The sequence below is a fragment of the Stegostoma tigrinum genome, chromosome 23, assembly GCF_030684315.1.
Source record: "Stegostoma tigrinum isolate sSteTig4 chromosome 23, sSteTig4.hap1, whole genome shotgun sequence".
Classification (NCBI taxonomy): domain Eukaryota; kingdom Metazoa; phylum Chordata; class Chondrichthyes; order Orectolobiformes; family Stegostomatidae; genus Stegostoma; species Stegostoma tigrinum.
The window spans coordinates 35,512,304-35,529,149 of NC_081376.1; positions in this window are offsets into that span (position 1 = coordinate 35,512,304).

Sequence of the window (16,846 nt, forward strand, 5' to 3'; positions counted from 1 at the left end):
AATAAGAGGATATCTGGGATGTTCGGGAGTGGAACACCCGATCTTGGGAGCAGATGCGGTGAAGGCAGAGGAATTGGGAATAGAGGATTGCATTCTTGCAGAAAGGCAGGTGAGAGGAGGTGTAGTCTAGGTAGCTGTGGGAGTCGGTGGGCTTGAAATAGATATCAGTTTCAAGGTGGTCATCAGGTTTGGAGACAGGGAGGCCCAGGAAGGAGAGTGAGGTATCAGAGATGGTGCAGGTGAACTTAAGGTTGGGGTGGAGGGTGTTAGTAAAGAGGATGAACTATTCAAGCTCCTCATGAAAACACGAGGCAGCGCCGATACAATCATCGATGTAGCGGAGGAAGAGGTGGGGAATAGTGCCAGTGTAGCTGCAGAAGAGTTCTTACTATCTCTGGACATTGTTGTCTGCTGCCTTGTATATATCTCTGAATGGCACGTTTCACATCCAGTACAACAGTCCAGGACATCACATTAGGACTGAAATGGAAGTTGGAGCAGGAGAGAAAGGGCCCAGTTCCTGTAGTCGAGGTGAGTATCAACAACTCAGATAGCATGAAGAAGCAGATTCTGCTGAGAAATTGTGAGAGGTTTGGAGCAAAATTATAAAGCCGAGGCACAAAGTAATAACGTTTGCATTACCACCTGAGGCACAAACAGATTAATGAGATGAGAGAGTTGAATGTATGGCTCAAAGATTAGCGTAGGTGAAATGAGCAATGGTTCATGGAACGCTGGCCACTGGTACAGAGGATAGAAGGAGCTGTACTGTAGGGGGACTCCTCAATTGAACTGCACTGCGGGCAATGTCTTGGTGAATCTAAGGCTGAAATTTAAGTCCCACCTGCTCTAGAGGTGTGTTATGACACATCTGAACAGGTTGTTTTTTTTATTGAAAAAGGAATGACAACTAGAAATGTAGAGAGGGCTTTAACTAAATAGGGCAATGCGGTTTTGGGGTGGGGGTGTATTCATTGAGAGTGTCATTTCAAGACTTAAAGGGGAAGGACAAGGCAATCGCACAGGGACTGATAACCAGACTGTGACAGAAAAGTATGGAGCATACAAACATGAGCATGCACAACCTGCTATGGGTCAAGGTGGGGAGTAATGGCTTTAACTTAACTGAGGTGGAGATGAGTTTGAATGCAGGTAGATTTAGAAATGCACAGATAAAATTTGATGCTGTAGAAAAGTATATTGCCATGGGTAAAGACAGATTGAGTGGACAGGAATGTAAAGAGAGTCCAACAATAATAATGTATCCAAGAGTAAAGTCCAGCAGGGAATAGGAGTTAAGATAAAAGAAAATTGAAGCCACTTTATCTAAATGTGTGAAAACCCACAATAATGTAAATGAACTAGTGGCACCAATAGAGATAAATGCTTTTGATCTGATCGCTTTTACAGAAACATACTTATGAGATAGCCACGTTTTGGAAATAGACAATAATCTTCAGAGACTGGATCAATTTCATTGGCAAAGATGATCTGCAAGATGAGTTTTACAATGCTTATGTTATAGGAGCAATTAACAAAAAAGCTATTTTACATCTAATACTGTACATTGAGGCTGGGTCAATTAATGATCTCACAGTAAAAGATACATTAGCAAACAATGAAAATAACACAACTGAATTCCACATTAAGTTGGAAATGATGTACTGCAATCACAAACAAGAATTTTAAACTTAAAGCTGACTGCAGAGGTTGAGGAAGAGCTGGCTATGTTTGATTGGTAAAATAGCTTTAAAAGCTGAATGAAAATTAAAAAGTAGAAACACTTAAAGAAACAATTTCAAATGTCAACAAAATTACATTCCACTGAGAACCAAAATCTCAACAAGAAAAATCCACTCATGTAAATATTGATGTTCAGTGAGAAGCGAGTGTACTCACACAAGGAACTTAAAATGTGAGCACAAAATAAAATAAAAGAACTGCGGATGCTGAAAATCTAGAACAGAAAAGAAAAATTGCTGGAGCAACTCAACAGGTCTGACAATGTCTGTGGAGAAAAACTGCAGTCAACATTTCAAGTCTAGTGACCCTTCCTCAGAACTGATAGTAACTAGGAAAATATGGTATTTAGGAAATGTCCATTCAGAAAAGTTAGCATATGGATATAGCAAACAATCAGTAAAACATTTGGCAAATTGGCCTTTGTTACAAGAGGTCTGAATTTCAAGAATGAGGACATTTTGCTACTATTGGTCAGAACTCTGCTGAGTCCAAACCTGGAGTTTTGTGTGCAGTGTTGGTCTTCATATTTAAGTAAAAATGTATTGATTGTGAGCGGGTTGTTCTTATAATAAGTGACTGAGGAAAATGGGTTATATTTTCATTGTTATTGGGATATAGGCATCGCCAAGAAGGCCAGCATTTATTGCTCATCAATAATTGCTCTTGAGAAGGTGGTGGTGTGCTTTTGTCTTGAACCACTACAATTACTGGAGTATAGATACATGTGTTGTTCGGAAGGCAGTTCTAGGATTTGACCCAGCAACAGTGAAGGAATGGAGATTTTGTTCCAAGTCAGGATAGGAAGTATGCTGGAGGGGAACTTGCAGAAGATTGTGTTCCCAAGTTTCTACTGCCTTTGTCCTTCTAGATGGTGGCGTCTACTCAAGCAATCTTGTTTGTGATTGGAAGGTACTGTTGAAGGACTGCAATGATTCAAGAAGACAGCTTATCCCCACTTTCTCAAAGGCAGTTAAGGATGGACAATCATTTCTGGTCTTGCCAGCAATATCTGTATTTCATGAATGAATAAGAAAAAATAACAGACCCATGCTATTTTAAATATTGCTTAAAAACACATGCATTCTATTGAAGCTTTTCATCTTGCACTCATTTGGATAATTCACAAGAATACCACTTCAGGGGGAAAACTAACATTTACACTATATGTGGGAAAAGTGTAGATTAGTTGGCAAAAAAGTGCACTCTGATTTGTAGAGGTGTTGGCATGGAGACGCACTGCAGCCGTTTCACCTTAACAAAACGACTGACAGCTGTTCACTGGTTAACTTTCTAGGATATTCTGTGATCAAGCAGAGTCAACCTTCTTGGATAAAATGTAAGGACAGCCTGGCCATTAATTGCCAATCATCATTGTTCTTCCCAGCAATGCTTCAACCAATCAGAGCCCACTTTCTAACTAACTAGCACTTTATTCTCATGCAATACGAATGTTAGTTTTTCTTTTTATTGATATTACTGTGTATTGAACTGGTAAGTGCAAGATGCAACGCTAAGACAAAACCTGTCTTATTTTGAAATTTACTATTTACTATTTTACTAATTTACTAATTTACTATTCAGAGATTTTGTTGAAAATACTTTGGAGAACACTTGGATGAATGGCATGGTTAACTAACTTAATTACTTGAGAATCATCATTCTGAAGTAATTCTTTTGTCAAATTTATTTAATCTATTTCAGATTCTGTCATCTTTTTGCTGGTTTTATAAAGGGCATAAACTCACCACCTAAGGTTTCTGTGAGGAACTGACATACTCACTATGACCCATGAGTTACAGAGTTAAGCTCCTTCCAGTTATTCCGCCCAGATATTAGGAGTGACAGCCTGCAGTGCAGCAAATACGGCGCTGTGTTATAGCAATGATCAAACCATCCGAAAAGATCAGTGAAGAGAAGCCAGATCACTCTTTCCCGATTACGAGATTTTATCAGTCACTCTAAACCTTTCTTTTACTCTTTGTCCTCCACACTCCTCCTGTACACTTCATTACTCTTTCTAGAACCTGCTCTCCCTTTTCCTCTTTCCCTCCTAATTCCTTTATTTCTCTCACTATCACTCAATCATCTTCTCCCTTCAAAAATCTCTCTCTTCCCCCTTTCTCATTTTCCCTTCTTTTTCTGTTTAGTTATATCAGTTTCTCACTTCTCAGCCTATCACCCTCCAGTCTATCTTTTTCTCTCTTTTTCCAATCTCTCTCAAAGCTCAGAACTTTCTTCTCTTCCTTTCTTTACCTCTTTTCATCTTTGTTATTGTGTCCCTTTCTCTTCCTCATTGTTTATCTATCTCCTATGCTTTCTCTTTCTCTCTCTCTCTATCCTTCTCTTTCAGTCCTTCTCTCTGTCTCCATTTTCTCTTTCCCTTTCTCTCTCCTCCGTTCTCTTTGTCTTCTTCATCTCCCAATATGTTCCTCACTTAGACACTATTTTCTCATGTATCCATCTCACTCTGAGTACACAGACTGGGATTTCCTTCTCTGACTTGGGTTATTCCACAGCATTACCTTGGTGCTTCCAACCTGGGAGATCACATTGAAACAGAAACCAGCTATTAGGCCCTTCAGGCTATCTCTCTAATTTTAGCGTTTCAGGCATTTTTCCTATAACACAATAGTTGTGTTCTTGTGTGACCTCGCGCCATAGAAAATCACTGATGAAAACCGCATTATGGGGAAATTGCTATTACTCTCACAGCAGAAAGTTCGCGTTGTCCAAATAGCAACCACTATTCATCAATTTGCCAATTTGTGTTAGCCAAACACGCTTTGCAGCAGAGTTATCTCCTTAGGAAAGATTTTGTTAAGTTTGGAAGGTTTCTGAAACGACTTACAAGGATGTTGCTGGGATTGGAGGGTTTGAGTCATAGGGAGAGGCTCAATAGACTGGGGTTATTTCCCCTGGAGCATCAGAGGCTGCAGGGTGACATTGTAGAGGCTTATAAAATCATGAGGGGCATGGATACGGTAAATAGACACAGTCTTTTTCCAAGGGTCGGGGTGTCCCTCGCTAGGGGCCGTGGGTTTAAGGTGAGAGGGGAAAGATTTAAAAGGGACCTAAGGGGCAATTTTTTTCATGCAGAAGGTGGTGCGTGTATGGAAGAAGCTGTCAGGAAGTAGTGGAGGGTGGGACAATTACAACATTTAAAAGCCATCTGGATGGGGTATATGAATAGGAAGAGGTTACAGCGATATAAGCCAAATGCTGGCAAATAGGACTAGATCTGATTGGAATGTCTGGTTGGCATGGACGAGTTGAACAAAAGGGTCTGTTTCCATGCTGTATGTCTATGGCCCTATGACTCCAACCCCAGACAATAAATTCAATTTTAGGGCTGAACACAAAACCAACAGAATTCCAGTGAACTATTGAGAGAATGAAACATTTTTTAGATTAGATTCCCTACAGTGTGGAAACAGGCCCTTCAGCCCAACAAGTCCACACCGTCCCTTGAAGCAACCCACCTAGACTCATCCCCCTATTATCCACACACCCCTGAACTCTACAGGCAATTTAGCATGGCCAATCCACCCAGCCTGCACACCTTTGGACTGTGGGAGGAAACTGGAGCACCTGGAGGAAATCCACGCAGACACAGGGAGAATGTGCAAACTCCACACAGACAGTTGCCCGAGGCGGGAATTGAAGCTGGGTCCCTGTGAGGCTGCAGTGCTAACCACTGAGTCACCGTGCTGCCCTGAAGAAGCCATTTTCCGGAAGAGATACTAAACTGAGGATCCAAGTATTCTATCAGGTGGATGTAAAAGATTCCCCAGCAAACTCAAACATCCCTTTACAGCAGATGTAGAAATGATCAAATTAGAGCAGAAAATGGTGGAAACGTTCATCTTGTCCCTTAGCATTCATGGCAATAGAAACAGTTCAGGTTTCAGATCAATGACCTATCATCATAAAATTAATGGCATTTCCCCATTGAATCATCGAACTGTCATGGTGAAGAAACAGGCCAATCAACCTGCCATGTACATTCTGGATCCTTACAAAAACAACTCAACCAGTTCCACTTGCCCTTTCACAATGCCCAGCAATTTCTTTCTCTTCAGGGTCATAACTATTACATAAAAATGTTTTCCCCTAATTCCCCATTTGTTCTTTTTGTCAGCGACCACAAACTTGCCTCCTGTTATTCTCAGAGATAGCAAGAACTGCAGATGCTGGAGTCAGAGATTGAGGATCCGTAGAGAAAACCATTTTTGGAGGCTTGGGATGTTGTATATGTAGAAGGCTCCAGACCCAAAACGTCAACTTTCCTGCTCCTCTGATGCTGCGTGGCCTGCTGTGTTCATCCAGCTCCACAATCTGTGTTAAGTTGGCCTACTGCATCTGCAGCTCCCAGCGTGGCCTCCTCTATCTCAGTGAGACCAAGCAGAGACTCGGACACCATTTTGTAACATGTCTATGCTCTGTACGTGACAAATGACAACACCTTCCGGTCGTGAAACATTTCTACTCTCCCTCCCACTCCCTGGGTGACATGTTCATCCTGGGCCTCCTCCAGTGCCACAGGGATGTCACCTGCAAACTGGATTAGTAGCAGCTGTTTTTCTGCCTTGGGAGCCTGCAGCCCAATGGCCTAAACGTGGATTTCACCAGTTTTAAAATCTCCCAACCCCTGGCCTCATCCCATGTCCAACCTCCCCTCTCATCCCCGCCTCCTTGACCTGACACAACCTGTCCATCTTCTCTCCCACCTATCCACCTCTCCTACCTCACTGGCCAATCCCCACCACTCCCTGTCTGCACTTACCTTCCCCAGCCCCATCTGTCCTCTCTCTGTTTGTTTATTTCTGAGCTCCCTTCCCCCTCCCCATTTATGAAGAAAGGTCCCGACCTGAAGGGTCAACTTTCCTGCTCCTCTGTTGCTGCCTGGCCTGCTGTGCTCCTCCAGCTCCACGCTTTGTTATCTCTTGTCATTCTTAACTGTTCACCAAAGGAAAGATCTCCCTATCTATTTTAATTAGATCTCTCATAATTTGAAATGCCGCTATCAAATCACCTGTAAATTTACTCTAGGTGGTACAACCTACCTTTGAAACTGAAGACCCTCATCTTGTTTTTACATATTTCTCTGAGCCATCACATCCTTCCTAAAGTACAGTGCCTAGATTGAACATAATATTCTAGTTGAGGCCAAATCAGGGTTTTACAACTGTTGATTATTGCTTCCTTTTGCATTCCATATCTCTATTTATAAAAACATAGAATCCTCTTTTTCCTTTTCTCAACATGCCTTACTACCTTCAACAATTTGTTCATATACGCTCCTAGATCCCACAATTTCTGCTCCTTTTTTAGAATGATATTCTTCATTTTACATTGAATCTTTTCATTCCAAAGTGAATCATTTCACATTTCTCTGCATTAAATTTCATCTTCCTCCTTTGAAAACCTGTGCTCTGCATTGAGCTGTTTTGCTGGACTTCTGAATGCACACTAATACCACAGGAAAGACGACTCCACAGCTATTTGTAACTCACCAGCAGCAATGAGATGGAGTCATTTTGACATCAGTTGATGAACTATATGAAGCCCAGAACAATATCAGGCATCCTTGGGAGGTGCCAGCCCAATATTGGGTGTACCAGAGTCTGCCAGCCTAGTATCAGGTGTGCCAGAGGCTGCCAATCCAACATTGTGTTTGCCAAAGGTTGCCAGTCCAATACCAAATGTCCCAGAGTCTGCCAGCCCAGTATCAAATGTCCAGCTGGCTGATGACAAGTCCACGATGGCGGGGAAGAGAAGGGTATAAAATATACCTTTCATTTGAGGATTTGGAAATAAGGATTGCCATTTAAAGTAAAAAGGAATGATGGGGAAGGACACTCACCTGTTTTCTTATAAAAAGAAACATTATGAGAAGCCACTGAAAGATTAGCTGAGAACAAGAGAACTACCAGTAGGCTGTGATCTGTAGACTAAAGTCTCACATTTGAGTTTTGAGGTGAGAAATGTTCCTGGAGTTGCAGAAATAGTGACGTAAAAGCTAATTTCAACTGGAGAACAGCTTATTACATTTTGACACTTCCCGCAGATTGGGTAAATTGATTCTGGCTGGGATGCTGGAAGATCACAGTGCCCGCAAGCTCTCTATTATGTGGAACATGAGTGTAATAGGAAGTGAGACATACAGATGTGTCAGCTTAGCTGATTGTCATTTGCAGTAATGACCCTGCAGTTAGATTTCTCATATACTGGCGTGATGCTGTAGCAAAGGACATTGCAAGTAGCTGTCATGAACTCAGCAAAAGCAAAAAAAAAACCAACTTCACAAATCAAGCTTTCAGAGAAACCAAAAGCATTATTTTTATACCTTAAGAGTAAGAACTTTGAATTTGTATCAGTGTCCTCTTAATATGGTTGTATCATTAATTGGCCTCTCACTGATGGCTGTGGTTTGGTCTATTAAAGTAGCGAGAAAGAGCAGGTAGGAAGTCATCCGGTGCAACCCATTCTACACCTAATCCCATTTCCTTTCCATAGAATTTTCAACATGTAAAAAGGACATTCAGCCCATTGTGCATGTGCTGAATCTTTGATGGAACTGTCCACTGCTGGCTCAAAAATGATACCTTCAAACTAGAACATTAAGGATTAATCATTAAGGGTTGATTGAGCTTGATAATGAGCAATAGGAGTAAAGTGGAAAAGTATATGAAAAACAGGCATAATGCAAAAACAACCTGTTTTGAATAGGGGAATAGCAGGAGGCTATTCAGCTTATTTTATTTTGCAGTGGCTCTCTGAATGAGACTTAGTGCCATTCTCCTATCTGTTTCCATAATTCTACATTTTATTTCTATTTAAATAATCATCCAGGGCTGTCTTGAATGCCTTGAGTGAACCCGTCTCCACCACACTTCCAGGCATTGCATTCCTAACGTGGACCACTTGCTGCATGAACTTGTTTATGCCACATTGCATGTATTTATTTTGCAAAATCACTTTAAATCTGGACCCTCTTGCCCTTTTTATGAGCGATAACAGTTTTTCCTTGGTGTAGATGTCTCCTGGTTTTGAAAAGTTCAATCATATCTCCTATTGGCTTTCTTCTCTTTGAAACAGCCCTAATTTTTCCAGTTTATCTTCATAAATGCGATTTCTCATCCTTGGAAAGAGCTTCATAAGCATGGCTTCAATTAAAGCACCAATGGAGATAGTTTTTGGTGCATGCCGTGTGTTTCATGGCATGATTGAAACAAGATTAGTGCCCATCAGACAACAAGGATGCAAAATGATGTGGTTGAGATAGCTTTCTGCTGTTCACTATTTCTGTGCACAAATTCTATATGTACCCAATGGATTATGGCCACAACATTAGATCCTGTTCTGATTATAGAGACATTCCCTGCAGATGTGAATGATCCAAAGGTAATAGATTCATGATCATTGCAAACGTGCTCTTTATCATTCTGGGCCTAAAGTGCAATATTACTGGTTGATAATCCAGTGCAGTACTGAGGAAGTGCTGCACTGTCAGTCTGCCCTCTTGGATGAACTAATCCATGGCACTGCTTCAGAGAAGGACAAGGAAGTAATCCCTGGTGTCTTGGCCAATATCTATCTGTCAACATAAAAAGAAATCAAATTGCTATTTGTCGGTCCTTGCTGTCTATAAATTAGCTGCTAGTTTTGTTACATTATATCAGTGATTGTAATTCAAGTATATTGTATTGACAAATGCAGGTTTTCCTTCCTATTTTCAAGGGTATGAGAAAATTGAGGAGGTCTGAGTGAGAGCTTCAAATTAATGAAGGGTTTTAGTGGAGCAAATGGGATGAAACTATTCCCAAGGCAGATTCATCGTGGAGCAGACAACTTAACTTTGGGTGATGGCACAAGATCCAGAGATGACAAGACAAAAACACTTTTTACACAATCGATTTTCATGATTGAAATGTGCTGCCCAAAATGATAGTGGAAGCAGGTTCAATAGCAATTTTCAAAAAATAAATTAGATAAACAACTGGAAAGATAATCAAAATTACAGGGTATTGGGCAGGCACACACACAAGTGAGATTAATTAAACAGTTCGACCAAAATGTTAGCACAAGTACAATGGGCCAAATGGTTTCTTTTTGTGCATCAGGTTATATCATTGTAAGCTTTCATGAAATAGAGAAGATCAAATCAAATAGGAAACCATTAAACGTTAATCAATGAAACAAAAAGAAAAGAAATCTAGATGCAGACGGGGTGCAGTGAGAGTTTGAGAGTTGAAAGAACGCATCAGTTTATATGATTTAATTATGAGCCTTTTTCCTATGTCCCTCCTTCCTATAATCCAGCCAATGAATTGATATTCCACACCATTTAGTTTCAACAAACACTAACACTCCTATTCAATAGTCTGCAAAAATCAATTTAATCTGAACTGATCATTGTACCTCTTCTTGAAGGGGTTAAGCAAGCCTAGTCATAGAGTCTTGAGACAGTTAGTTTAGCATATACTCAATCTTAGTACATCTATTTATAAAGACTCTACAGGTGGTTCTGTGTTATATTCAGGGAACTATATAAGTACAGGTTGCTCTTATTATTATTAATGTCTCAGTTGTGATACTCTTGTGTCTTTGGCTGTGGGTTCATACGCACAACAGAAATTTGAGCACATAGTCTGGGTTGACACTTCAATACATGATTGAAATACATTATTAGAATAATCAATACACTTTGAAAGTGGTCTATTTATTTTGAAGTGCTTTGGAATGTCCTGAGGTTCTGAAAAATACGACATAAAAGCAAACCTTTCCTTTAGTACATTTACTCAATTTAATCTAGACCTATGAAAAAACGTTACAATTCATCTTTATGTATTTGCAAACAATTGGAAGCAAATTAATTCATTTGATTATCTGGAGATCTCATGTTCCATTAGTGATTATCCAATCAAACCAATTATGAAAAATGTCTTGCTAGTTGTCAAATCAAAAACACCTTGTCAAAATTTGATGTGTCTGCAGGAAAATTGCATCTGGTGAAATTACACAGAAGGGATAAATTATATGTTTTAGGATTGAAACAGAAAAACACTTTAATGGCAGATTTATTATTAGGACATTAAATGGCCTTCAATATTGTAAACAGAAATGCGTGCTCATTGTGGGCTGGAAGCATGATGCACGCTATATTGGTAAAGGTTATAACATCTCTGTTTGTTTTACACTGTTTTATATTTCTATTTGTTTGTTTCATAGTATCTCTCAAGACTGTTCCAAATAAACTGAATCACTTTCACATTGCCCACATTAAACTTCATCTGCTATTTGTCTGCCCAATCCATGACCCCTTTACCTGTCCTTTGTTCACACTATTCCCATAACAGTTTACAGTGCTGTCATGTTTCATATCATGCAAATTCGGAGGTAGCGTTCTGTAAAATCAAAGTATGGGCCTTAAACATGAATCAAAAAGCAAGGATCCCGTCAGTGACTTCAGGGGATACCCTGCAAACGTACCTCCAGCCCAAATCAATATCGACTAATCATTACTCTCTGTTCCCTTTCACTCAGCCAATCAAGGGGGAAACTGACTGAGCTGGTGAAGATGCAGAAGGAGTTGAAGTGGCAAATCCACAACTTCCTAAATTTGGAATGAGATCATTCAGGAATCAAATCACGAGACACATTTTCGTACAAAATATTGTGAAAATCTGAATCCTTTGCCATCAAAAAAATGTGGATTCTGGAAGGCATTTAAATTTTCAAAACTGAAGTTTTTTTCTACAGTTATATTGAGGGATGTGGAGCAAAAGTAAATGCCTGGAACTGAGAGATTATGCACCATCTAAATGAATAGCTGAACATATTCAAGGGGTGGAATGGCCTCCTTCTGTTGCAGTGCTACTATGTAACAATTTACTCGCTGAAACATGGCAATTTGTAACATCAAGGGTTTGAGAATACAACTGACACAGTTTCACCACAAATCCAAAAACTTTATTGCTAAACTTTACATTTGAAAGCAATGCAAATTTAATTCTTACCATTTTATAAAGTATACAAGTTATATTCGTTCCACACAAATGCCCACATAATGACCATCTCCAACAAGACAGAATCTAACTATAAAACAAAAACAGAAGTTGCTGGAAAAACTCAGCAGGTCTGGCAGCATCCATGAAGAGAAATCAGAGTTAACATTTCAAGTCCGGTGACCCTTCCATAGAACTAAGAACTGAGAATCTAACTATCTCCACTTGACGTACAATTGCATTATCTTTGCTAAATCTCCCATTGCTAATCACTGGCCAGAACATGAACTGAATCAGAAATATACATTTAGTAGCTATAATAGCAGGGCAGAGGCTGACAAGTCTACAGCAGACAATTCACCTCCTGACTCCCCAAAGCCTGACAAACATGGCATAATTCAAATGCAATGGAATAATCTCCAATGTACAAGTCCAATGACATTCAAGAAGATTGAAACCATCTAGGCCAAAGCAGTTCACTTGATGGGCACCACATCCAACACTTTCAACATTCGCTGTCTTCATTTCTGGTGAGCATGCAATGTGTACCATCCACGCGATTCACTGCAGCAACAAACCAAGGTTCCTTCAAAAGCACCTTCCAAATATACAAGCTCTGCCACCCAGAAGGACAGGGTTAGCAGATGCATGAGAACACCATCACCTGCAAGCTCCTCTCCAAGTCACTCACCATTCAGACCTTAAACTGTATTACCATTCCCTCACTGTAAGTGGATCCTAGAACTTCCTTCTTAATAGCATTGTGTGTGTACTTGCATCAGTGACTTCAGAAGATGACTCACAATCATCTTCACGTGGGTAATTGTGGATGAGCAAGACCAATGATCTGTGAACAAATGAAAAAAAAACTATAGACACCTCTATTTAGAATAGGTTATGAGCAGGCAGATTGGGTGGATGTTAGAAACAGTTACTTCTGACTAGAGTTCTCCTATTGATGTTCTCACTCCCAGTGAATAGTCAGGTGAGGATTCACAAAAACAAAGATTTTAAATGAAATACGTTAAGGATAAGGAGCTGAGTGATGGACAAGCAAGGACACAAACAGAAAGTAGGATCAGGAGTAGACCATTTGACTTTCTGAGCCTGCTCTGCTCTTGAATACGATCATATCTGATCATCCAACTCAGTGTCCCATTCCTGCTTTCTCCCCATTCCCTTTGATCCCCCTTTAGCCTTAAGAACTATATCTAATAACTTCTTGGCTTTGGCCTCAATCACTTTCTGTGGCAAGTTCAGGACGGTGCCTGAGAAGTAGGATTTTGGACAATTTAAGGGCAGGAGGAGACTGAAGGATGGGGAGGCCAGAAAGGGGCAGTGGGGGGGCATTTTGCTCAGAAATGACAGGCATTTGCCAAAGTTTTGGCAGCAATCAGCTACAGGACAGAAAAAGCTGCTCATGTCACAATCCCCAATCTGTCAACCTGAATGATTGCATGAATTTATGACATAATACAATGATTGTCTCCATGGCAATCCGAGGAAATCCTCTGAAGCAGCTGATTAGTACAGGAGTCAGATATCAGCTTTTTGCTGCTGTGACCTTGGAAGTATTTAATCTCGAGACCATGGATTTTAATCTAATATTTTTGGGGTGGGTTGTTAGCAACAATTTTAAAAAAAGGGTGACAGGCGAATAAGAAATAGTGGTGTTCATGGAGATGGTGTAAAGGAAGTGGTTTGGATATTAAGGGTGTTCAAATATCCCTGGGAGTGTAAGTGATTTTTAAGGCAAGGCCAGCCTTATTTCAAAAGATCCTCCCTGTTAGCAACAAGGCATTTTGGAACATACCAAAGCTACAAACAGTTCAGTAGAATTGCAAGCCATTTCTTTAATTCCTTTAGACTTTTTAATGTAGTCTATTTTAATCTGGTTTATCAAAATATTGCCTTAGTAAAAAGATTCTGGTTGATGGTATAAAGAGGGTCTGGAATGAGTTGCTGGTGGGAAATAGGCACCCAGCGATGTCGGTGACCATACAAGCAGAAAAGCTGTGGGAAATGAAACAGTGTACAATCACCAGGACATTAGGAATTAAAGTTCTTTGAACACACCAGTTTGTGAGTTATAGACAATATCAGGACTGGATGAAATTCAGGGCATTTGATGGGCAGTTGAGAATCACTCAGTCAAATAATGAAGCTTCCTGATTGGTGTAGGAGGAAGGGTGACCAAGGCTGGTCATGAGACCAAAGTCACATCTGATTTCACAGAGGTCTTTGTATGGCGGCAACTCCCAGAAGCAGAAGTTGATGCATGGTGTGCTTGAGTGCATGAACCCTCCCCATGCCAAATTGGGCACACAGTTTACCAGAAATTTTAGGTGGGACAGTTTTGAGATTGGAGGACATGTGGTAAAACCTCTAGGAACATTTTGTTTTAGTCATCTGCTGTGCTTAACTGCTTTGGCCAACATGTGACTCCAGACCCATAATAATGCGATTGGCTCTGAACTGAAATTACAGAAGGAGAATAAATGCTGGCCCAGCCGGCAATGCTCATATTGCATGAACAAACAGTAAAACACATATCCAATTATATTCAGGAGGATTCTGTTTTAACTGTTGAGCAGGTTGAAATGGGTATTATCCATTTTCCACCACTAAAAATTGAAAACACAAAATGTAATCAAAAAGTGAAATGTTTTTGGAATTTCAAAGCTTTGAATTGCTGTCTCCTCAATTTCAACCTTCATCTAATTCCCTCATAAAGCAATTCCTCCTATAGTCACTGGCTGTTCTCAATGTACAGTCACAGAATACATTTTTTGTGAACCAAATCACTTTACAGTTTATATGCAGTAGATTTTAGTTGCCCCTAAAATGCATGGAATATTTATCTTGATTGCAAAACTTGTCATGAAACATTTCTTACAGAAAGATCTCTGGACCAATTCGTAGATGAGATCAAACATTTTAATTCTGATAGCATTGCTCCATGCTCCCAACATAATTTGTTTCAGGCATGTTGGTTCTTTACAGTACATAAATGTGATCTCTGCGGGCCAGAGAGATGATTCCTTCAATAGTTAGGATAAAACATCAGTTTAAATTCCAAAGTTGGGCAACAGTGATAATTAGCTGTGGAGGGAGGGTTAGGGAACCAGGTTGACTGCTTTTGCCAGCTTCACAAAAATAAACATTTACCTTGGATTAGAATGAGCTGGAAATTTCTCTTGACCCCACTGCCCAGCAGCCCTCACCTCAACTCTACAATTCCAATGCCATCGATGACCCCCTGCCCACTCCCCACCAAACTTTCCATCCATTTCTTCCCCTTTATCCCTTTCCTTTCAACATCTCTCTGCTCTAATACCCTCTCTCGTCAACCCCCACTTCTCTATTCCCCTCCCTCTCTCTGTTATTCCTTACCCCCTCTCTCATTCTCTCCCCCACTCCTTCCCCACCTTCCCTTCTTCATCTCGGAGGATTGACAACCCTATAATGTGCCTGTTCGTTGCTTGCAATCCACCAGACTAGGACAAGTTTACTGGGTTCCTTGGATCTTTCCATTTTGGAGCTGCTGCTAATAACAAATACAGTCCTCCATTTGCTTTCCTTTCCTGTTGCTTACAGGATGCCTTTGTCAATGGGGAGCTGTTGGATTTGTTGCATGATTTCATAAAAAAAAACCTGTCATGTGTGAGAGTGAAATTAAAGATGATATGATAAACTGAGGTTTCTGTTTGTGGGATAGTTTAATAAGACTCGCATGAATAATTTATCAAGGGATCTTTTCATCATTCTGCATGCTGAATCCCACCCTCAGGTTTCAGCAGCTATAAAGGCTGTCAGTGTTTGTAACCTTTCCTGTTACATGTTGTGCTGGTGCCAAAACACACAGTGGAGAGCTAGGAATTGACCTTTCAGAGGTAGACAGAAGCATTTTATTAATGAAATAAGGCCAGTCTTCGAATGGTTTTGATGCTATTGTACAGCCTGCATTAAAAAATATAATAGCAAAAGGATGCATAAAGGATGTGTTAAAAGCCACAGAGGGAGCTAAGTGCTTGAGAAATGTAATTAGCGTGGCACCAGGCCTGAATTGTGTGCTGAACCATGCACAGAATTAAGCAAGGCCAGAGCTAAGATTCCGTGCAGCCCTAACCAAAGTGAACCAGGGCCTGGCAGGATGCTTCAGGAATTGCTAGCACATTTCCCATATTTACAGTCACAATCACAGGTTTATTATTGCTGCAAATAATAGCCTCTGCATGATTCAGAACGAAGAGGCAGTAAACAACCAGATATAGTGTACATTGACTACTAACAGCATTGATTTCAACACAACGATTCTACAGTCATATATTAAATTATGCACAATTAATGTAACATGCTATCTTTGAGTATGTTGAGGTTGAGATGAACAGCTTTGTAATCTTTGTGGATGTATGTCTGACCATGCTGAGAACGCTTTCACTTTGACAGGGAAATAGCCCTAAACTTGTACTTTTCAGTCACCTTGGGCTGCATCCATGCACAACACTTGCAAAGGTGCACATTTGCTGAGGCCTCATATTTACTCCACTTACAATCTCTTGGCGTCGAACTCTGTCTTCTGTTTTGGTAGTTTAAATGCATAAGCCAGGTGGCCATGCAGACTGCTCCATTTGTGATGTTTTACATTGGTATAGCCCAAATCTTGACCTTAATGAAATGGGGGTACCATTGTTTGTGGCCTGTTCATGATTCTGTGATTTATTTGCTACACGTGTAGAAGTGAAGCACATTAGTGTGTCAGCAATCCCTGTTGTGCATATGACACACATCACTCACACTCACTGACAAGCTGTAAAGGAATACCTGGGTGATGCTCAGATCTCACACCTAGATTCACCTTGTTTCTCAGTCTCTGTCCTCCGATTTTCCAAACTGCCCTTGATTGCACATTTTCTCCATTCCCTTACCTTTGCCTTCAACAAAAGCATGCTGTGAAATTAAGACCACTTAAATCCATGTTTGAAAAAGCACAAGTATTGAACAACTTTGAAGATGCTGCTTAAATGCAAGCTGTTCTTGTTGATGGATGTGCACAGTGGGAATAGCTATGGGACATACAGAGCCATTATCACTTG